Raw genomic sequence first — 9,261 nt, 5'->3', positions numbered from 1 at the left:
TGTTCAGTCTGTCATATGTTCATTGTGTTTAATGTGTTGTATGTTCATTATGTCATATGTTCAGTGTGTTTAAAGTGTTGTATGTTTATTATGTCATATGTTCATTGTCTTTAAAGTTATTCCAGGCTCTGGTTTCGTCTCCACCTTCCTGATCTCAGCTCATCGTGCTGCTGTTGATGATACTGATGGTGATGATGATGATGCAGATGACCACACAGTCATTATCATTCACTACACTCCCACAATCCTCTGCTCCAACTCCAATTACCGTGTGATTGTATGCTTGGCATGGAAAACATAATTAACAACCTGCGTCTCTGCCAAACTAAGCAGCCAACACGCTGTTTGTGTAGAACGTCGATCTGAACGCAGGAAAGCAAACACAACAACGGCAACAACAACAACGACACAAACAGCTCGCTGTCTTTTCGGGGTTCAGAGGCAGAGCGGCGGCTCCACGTTCCCGCGAGGCCGCCGCTATTCGCCGTAATGGCGGCGGCGGCGGCTCGGCACTCTTCTCTCTGATGGACTGCAGGCTGCTAAGGGAGGACACTTTGTGGTGTGGACAAGAGGAAATATGGGAGAGCACGCCAAGAGAGGCCCACGGGGACGCATGGATGTGTGTGCTATCAGGTCTGTTTTAAAACACAGACTGAAAAATATCTGTGTATCAGAAACACAAATGTGCTTGTTAAAGGCTGTTAGAGTGTAGACACACACACGCTCACATGTGTGTGCGTGTGTGTGTGTGTGTGTGTGTGTGTGACTGGTCCAGCCTGATATCCTGAACTGAGTCTTAAAGTCCAAACTAATTAACTTGAATAGTTAAATAGAGTTTCTCGTTGTTATAACAACCTACCAACTCATCATGTCTCTTTAGAGATAATGTCATAATGAGAAGAATTACTTTTTATTATAACAAGACAGATTTGTTATTTAGTCATAAGATAAATGTCTCATTATAAAGTGAATATATCAAAATAACAAGATAACAAATTACTATTTTGTGATCATTGTCACAGCAATTAGTTAACAAAATGAGCCCATTTTATTCAACATATCCTCGTACTGATGCTATGATATCTTAAGAAAAGTTTCTCCTCTTATTTCGTGAATTTCCCTTCAAAGGCCAACAACCCACGTCAACCCTCCTCACATGCATATGGTCTTTTCAAAATACATTTCCCTCTTCACAGGAAAAAAGCTCAGTTAGGTTTAGGAATAGATCGTGAAATACTGAGTTAGGTTTCACATGGGGACCAAACAGCAGTCTCCTGGTTGAAAGAGTTCCGTTTGTTGGACCCATCCCCCCCGTCCTGTGTGTGCAGCCTTCAAACTTCCTCGTGATTACGTGATAACAAAGTAAATCATTTCATGGAATACCTACAAATTATGGCACATTATTTTCAGTAGGTATGGCTACACAAGCTGCATGAGAACAGTCATATTTCATATTTGCAGTTTTTACGATTGCACCACCTGTGAACTGTTTGGACATATATAGTCACATATTTCTTGTGGTTGAGTATCTCATGCTTGTACTTATATACCTATATACTTAGTAGATTAAAATACACGACGGGATACCATTCATCATCTTCATGCACACAAACACAAACATACAGACGTGTTAGTACAAACAGATGAAGCTCTCAAAAACACACTCAATAAAACTGAGAAGCAAACGTGTTCAAACACGTGTGTGTGTGTGTGTGCATGAATCCATCATATCTCAACAGCAGAACAACGAGGAAAACAATGTACAACTGTGTGTGTGTGTGTGTGTGTATATATGTGTGTGTGTGTATCTTGTAGATTCAGCAGAAAGAGGCTGCAGCTCCTTCTTCTGTTTTTTATTTATCGGGTGGCAGCGAGTCGCTGCTGCTTATTTACAGCAGATTGTTTCTCCAGATGTTTTACAGGGAGAGAAATCCCTAAACACACACACACTCCTCTCTTTGTCCAGATGGAAGTCATTCTTTATAAGACTCCATAATCCCTCTCTCTCTCTCTCTGCGAGAGGAAACAGAGGGAAGGTGGAAGTGAAGCGTCTCCTCCTCTTCGTGTCACTGATGTTCTCCAGTTGTGTCGACATGTTTTCAGTAAAACTCTCTTGACGCTTCAAAATGTTTCAACTGAAGATTTGAAAGAAGGAAATTCATGGATTTGAAACATTTGAGTGGATTGAATTGGAGTCGGCCTCCTGACTTACCGGGTAAAGGAACAGTCAAATCTGAGGTACTTGTACAAATCTGAGGTACTTGTATTTTACTTGAGTATTTCGATTTTACGGTACTTCTCATGTCTCCTCCACTAATATCTCAGAAGTAAATATTGCTCGTACTGTACTAACTACATTTGTCTGATCACTGTGATTAATAAAAAACATGTATCTCCAGATGTGTTTACTTTGAATCATAGACTTTATATAAGAAGTGGACGTAGTCGTGGTGACGTCACTCATTGGTTTCCGGACTGATGTTTCGAACCCTAGAGCTCGGCGTTTTAGCCGTCGCCATCTTGGATTACAGCCGTCGCTATCTTGGCTTTTTTGTAATCGGTGAACAGGAAGTGACCATATTTGGACTGAGGAGGAGTGACGTATGAGACGTTGTATTCGTCTCTGGTAGAGACCTGTCAATCACTGTGTAGCCCCGCTCTAAAGCATCCCCTGCTTTATGACCAGGTTTGGTCAAACAAACAAAAGACTTTCACCCAGGAGACCACTGTTCATGTCCCGTCTAAAACCAAGAGTCAGGGAGCCCCCCCAAAAACCAACGTCACTGACTCTGCAGACTGTTGAGAGAAGACTATTAGTTTAGAGTAGCCTGTACACTTTCAATTAGCCTGTTAGCTTATGCTAACATACTTTTACTTTAGTAAGGTTTTTATTAGACTTTAAGTATTTTCAGTGTGTGTTTTAGTACTTTTACTGCAGTGAATGATCTGAAAACTTCTGCCACCACTGGAAGGTACAAACTGTTTTTTAAATTCAAATATTTCAGTATTATTTCTGTCCATCGGGTTTACTTCAGATAAGCAGTTAATCTGAAACAAACTGTGTGAGAATCTTTTACTTCAATGTGTTCTGAAAACCCAGCGGTTTGTCTTCTTCACTGTTTTAGCTGCTAAACTGAACTATAAACTAACACGTGCTAACAGTTTTAGCTGCTGTGTTAGCTTTAACTTTCTCTGCTTATTATACTGACAATACTATTGTGGAATTTTTCTGCATCTGTTGCCAAACGTATTTGGACTTCCTCACTAAAGATATCCACAATGTCTCTGACAGCCTTGTTTTAAACAGGTCCTCTGATCTTAAACAAGTCATAACTTTGATACCCAATTTGTGTAAAGAGGAGAAAAATGAAAGAGGAGCAAAACTTCAATGTGCATAACAAAGAGATTTCATAATATTCCCTCAGCTTTTATTGGAAAAACATCCACCTCTGTGAAGTCCAAGTTTCCTGTGAGATTTCCCCAAAAACAAGAGATGATTTTTAAACTGAACTACAATAAAAAGGCTTTGTTCTGAGTCTTTGTATCGCTGCTCCTCTCAGTCAGTGTGGGCGAGAGGGAGAAAAATAACAACACCCTCCCAAAAAAAAGGAAATGGCAGATTGATGAAAAGCCAAACTAGTCCCAGGATGACACGTTCTTCTTCTCTCCACAATATTAAAAACTCCCACACGTTTCAGGAGGAGGGCAGAATTAGCCTTGCCGGGACACACTGTAAGCTGCCGTAATGACTCATTTGTTTCATCCTGATAGATGGCTCTCCGGATGGAAGAGTACCTCGTTTAAAAAAAGAAAAAAGAGAAAGAAAGCGATGAAAAGGCGGCGGGCGAAGGACGACGCGCCGAATCACGGCGAAGGTCTTCGGCTCGCCACTTCAAAGACCGACTCAGACTGCCGGGGGTCACTCTGAGGGGCGAAGAGGACAAGATGAAAATCGTCTAAACAATGAGCCAACACACACACACACACACACACACACACACACACACTCACTCACTTTGAAGCTGCTGTTAAACAGCGTGCAGGAGGGCAGGTGGTGCTGATGAATATTCAGACGGAGGGTCGGCGCTCTGCTGCCAAACAAACCGCCTGTTTGCTTTCTGTCACCTTCCAAATTCTGATAGATTAGTTTTTTCTTTCAGTGTGACTCAGATCAGATGTTTGATGTTTGTTTCCTTCGGTTTGGACCACACAGGGGCTCAGGTGATAATCAGGTGATCATCAAGTCAATTACCAGGTGATGTTCAGGTGAGAGCTCAAGAGAAACCAGGCGGCAAACCTCCGGTTCTGAAGAGTGAAGCCGATGAGGAAGTGTCTTTAAACTTGCATTCTCTCTAGTGACCACCAGGGGGCGACTCCTCTGGTTGTATAGAAGTCTATGAGAAAATGACTCTACTTCTCTCTTGATTTATTACCTCAGTAAACATTGTAAACATGAGTTTATGGTCTCAATCTCTAGTTTCAAGTCTTCTTCAATACAGCATGATGTTCATTTAGTACATTATGGTCCATTTAGAGTCAAACAGACCATAAAGCAGGGGATGCTTTAGGGCGGGGCTACACAGTGATTGACAGTCATATACGGCGCCTCTACATCAGTTTTCCGCATTCCAAATTTGGTAACTTCTGTTCATTGGCTGCAAAAAAAACAACCAGGTGACATCCGAAGTCCAAGACGGCGACAAGCCGAACTCAAGGCTTTAAAACATCCACAAACCGATGGGTGACGTCACGATGACTACGTCCACTTGTCATATACAGTCTGTGAGAGAAACAAACAGCCGACTTAATCTATGGAAACAAAAAAACGTGTTTTTGTGATCAGTTCATCTTTGTGTGCAGGTGGACATTTGTGCCGAATTTGAATGGACAAGACGGACGGACAGACAACCCATCATGCCGATGTAGAGGCATGACAAAAGCAAAAACAGGCAACCTTACCTACCAAAATGAGTGAGAGGATATTTGATTACAATACAGTATATATATCTATATCTATAGATATAGATATAGATAGATACTGTATATATACTGTGGCCTCAATACTATCTTGTCTCGTTTCCGCTTTGAGACTGTTAATCCGAGCCTCGTGGATAAAGACATTAGAATAAATGAAACGGTAAACAGGCTGAGTCCTGCCTCCCAATAACGGACTCGTCCAGATGATTCTCCTCCTCAGGTTTCGATTTCTCCCAGGAGCTTCCTGGTGGTCCTCAGAGATCCTCTCTCGGCTTCCCACGCTCCTCATATCCTCTCTGGGCTGCTGCAGCTCCGAGAGACCAGCTGACACTGACACCACCTGTGGAGGTGAGCTGAAGAGAGGTGAGCCGGTCTGAAGATCACTGCTGGTTTTTTTTAAAGCAAATTTAAATAGCTTTCTGTCTTTTATCTGCTTCAGCAATGAATCTATTCTTAGATCAGAAACCAAACGGGAGAAATGATGTCCCCTAGTTTTGCATTGATTTGACAAATTATCGTCAGATGTCCGACTATGTGAAGGAAAACCTTATACAGCGTAGCAAATATTAATAAAGCGGTCCATTATCATTGTACCATAGGCAGAGTTGTACTTCTAAAAAGGTGTGATACCACAGTTTAGAAATATTGTAATGTTTACTTAAAGGTGCAGTGTGGAGGATTTGGCGCCATCTAGTGGCACGTTTTCAGATTGCAACCAACTGAAACTTCTCTAGTAGGAGAACTACGGTGGGCGCCAGCAGCGGCAACACGTGAATGGCCCTGTCTAGAGTCAGTGTTTGGTTTGCCCCTTCTGGGCTACCGTAGAACATGGTGGCCAGCTCCGTGAAGAGGACCCGCTCCATGTGTAGAAATAAACGGCTCATTCTAAGCTAACGAAAACACAAAGACTCCTATTTTCAGGTTCTTCAACACAAAGAAAACATACTTACATTATTCATTATTCAGACATTCAGAGCATTAATATAGCAGCAAACAACTATTGTCTATAAGAGGAATGTTTAAAGTATACCAAAAGTAACGAAAGTAAAAACAGTAATATGTACTATATACTCTTATATTATACATATTGATGCATTAATGTGTTCATTACTTTAAATATCAACTGTTAAAAGTCAAGCTCATTAAAATTGATTTATATACTGCTGGGAAGTTTTGTTCATAATAATACGTCAACATTTCTGAGTTGATTATATTTTAAAGATATATAAATAAATAATCTGACACTTTAAAGTAAATGTGGTGCAGTAAACAGCACAATATTTCCCTCTGAGTTGTGTTGGAACGGAAGCATGAAGTAGCAGAAAGTGAAAATATTACAGTAAAGTGTTTGAGTAAATGTACGTTCCACCGCTGGTTACACTCACGGAGGAAACACTACAGAAGAGTCTTTAAAAAGACAGATTTACACCTTTTCAACATCTGACTTGAATGAGTCTGAAAGCTCCTCCAGAGAAGATTTAAACGATCAGGTTTCTCTCCGTCTGAGCTGCGTCTCTTCTGCAACATGCTTTTTTATTTTCATATGAAGAACAGCTTCTTCTCTGCAGCCTCTCAGCTGTTAAATCAGATTGAGCCACAGACAGAGCTGTTCACACACAGAAACACACACAGCTGCTGAACGTTAGCGTCGGTGCTTTATGGCGGGACTGTTAACATGCAGCGTGTTGTGGAGGTGCAGGATAATTCAGACCGACTGCTTTACAGTGGAGGTGACAGCGTGTGGAGCATGTGGGCAGCAGATGACTCTGATCTGCAGCTTCATTACAGCAGAAACACAAAAGAACACAAAGCTGCACATCGCGGTTTGAACCCCCGACGACTGGAATCACTAAATCAGCATCGACCGCCGTACACGTCTGCTTTTGTTCCGTGAGACAAAGTGACACGTCTTGTTTCTTTAAAAGCTCCTCGGGGGCAATAAAGTCCTGATGTCACTTCCTGCAGCTGAATGGAAACAGATCTGCTTTTATTAAGTGCAGAACTGTCAAACATCGAATTAAGAAAACGTTTCAGCGTCTCCCCCGCCGCTCGTATTTAGAGAAAGCTGCAGATGAAGTTTTACTGTTTTCACCTGTCAGACATTACACGAAGCTGACCTGCTGGCAATCGGGTTTTAACTCATCAATGATTAATAGATGAGTATTATTTATAAAAATAATAACAGTAATAATGACAACAACAATAATAATAATAATAAAACAATAACTGTCCAGCTTACTTTTAAAAGAAAAAAATCCTTTATTGCTACATATATACAATAATTATGAGTGTTAATAATAATAATAATAATAATGAAAATACTTTCTAGCTTATGGGGAATAAATAAAAATCCTTTATTGATACCTGGTTGACCAAAGTGTTTCATTAATTAAAACTCATCAAGTGGTCACATGTCACATGACATGTGTCACATGACATGGTAATACTGCACACCTAAAGAGATCAGACAAGACGAGACATGACAGTGAAGATGAGTGTTCTGGAACAAACTCACACATATACTGGCAGATAAAGAAGAATATAATATTAAATCACATATTAATAAAGCGAGGTCAATAGAGTGCTGCAGTAATGACGCAGTTTTGTAGTCCAACAGGAAGTTAGCTTCACGCTGGTTGCTGTCCACATGGGGATCCCAGTCCGAACCCGTTCAAACCCAAAACAAAATTCACTCTCAACATTTCTCTTCAAGGACAGAGAGAGGGCTGATGGGAAATGTGGTTCTCGTTTGTAGAAACATGAGCGCTGATGTGTGTGTGTGTGTGTGTGTCACTCTGGATTACATGATGACAGAATAATAAGTGTTGCTGAGCAGCAGTCGGGCTGTTTTCTACATGCAGTCCACCTGGACTGTGGTGGTCTCTGATAAACGGATCCTCAGCTGTCAGGACCTCAAACCTCCTCCAGCTGTGACCACTTATGATGTCACGCAGGTCGCCGTCTATCTGCCTGGCCATCACGTGACATCACCGCCACCGCCTCGTCATGAAGTCAACCTCTGAGCTGCAGGAAGGTGGTGGATGATCATCAGATTGTTGTAGACAAGAAGCCTGTGGACATAAAAACTGAAGGAGAGAAGTCAACAACAACTCCCAGGGTGCATTTCACCAACAGGCATCCAAACACAGAGCTTCAGACTCTGCTATGTGCCCTGCTAACGGCTAGCTGAGGCTAAAGATTACAGTGTCGAGAAAACTGATTTATGATCTGCAACAGCAACTGTATGATGGCTGTCTGGGTGCAAACCTAAATACATTCCTTCTATTGCAATAATTACAGTTTTTCTATTGCAATTATTGCATTTATTCTACTGCCATGAATATATTCATTATATTGCCATAAATACAATTATTCTAGTGCAATAATTAAATTTAAGTATTCATTCATTCAATATTGATTTATTGTTTTACGACATTTAATCAAAGTCAATTTGGTCCTTTAATGTCAAAGTCTAAATTGATTATAAATATAAATTACATGGCTGCATAAGTTTTCACATCCTTTGAAAAGACACACTAACAGTGTTGTAGGGTAGAAGTATAAAGTAACATAAAATGGAAATACTAAAGTAAAGTACCTCAAACCTGCACAAAGTTAATGTACTTTACTTTCCTCCACTGGCAGGTCCAGTTAACAATAATATTCAGATAAGATGACGATTAAGAACAAAGAACGCTTGGCTCAACATATGACTGGATCCGTCCCAGCTGATGTAACCTGGTCAGTGTTGTGGTGAAGCGGACTCTCTAACAGAGACACAATCCTGCAGGCGGATCCCCTCGATCAGACCCAGATCACAACAAGATCTCCGTGACCATGACGTCCAAACTCTCGCCGGCTTTCAGACGCTTGTTAATTAATTGTCTCTGCACCAACATCTGTCGTCTCTGGAGTCCCACTGTGCGCCGCTGCGATTCAACATTTATACATGAATCCTTACAGCAGCCGCAGTTTTAATGATGAAGCATATGGAATACAGCCGAGCAGAAGAGGAAGTACATTCAGGCTGCGACGGCTCTCAGCTGTATCACAAAAAAACAAAATCGTTTTTAAAAACATCTCGTGGACAGAAAAATGTGCTGATTAGGTTTGAAGAGTCAGGTGAAGGTGCAGCCGAGTAGTAGTATGTTTCTGCAAACCAGGGATATGTTGAATGTTGACTTCTTTTTAATTTAGTCTGTGTCTGAGTGACGTAGTATATCCAGCAACTGTGGTATGGAGGGTGGAATGGTCAAACAAACACAGGACTTTCACCCAGGAGCT

This window comes from Anarrhichthys ocellatus, unplaced genomic scaffold, assembly GCF_004355925.1.
Source record: "Anarrhichthys ocellatus isolate YVR2014 unplaced genomic scaffold, GSC_Weel_1.0 scaffold122, whole genome shotgun sequence".
NCBI classification, from domain to species: Eukaryota; Metazoa; Chordata; class Actinopteri; order Perciformes; family Anarhichadidae; genus Anarrhichthys; species Anarrhichthys ocellatus.
Note: the sequence above shows the minus strand (reverse complement) of the source record.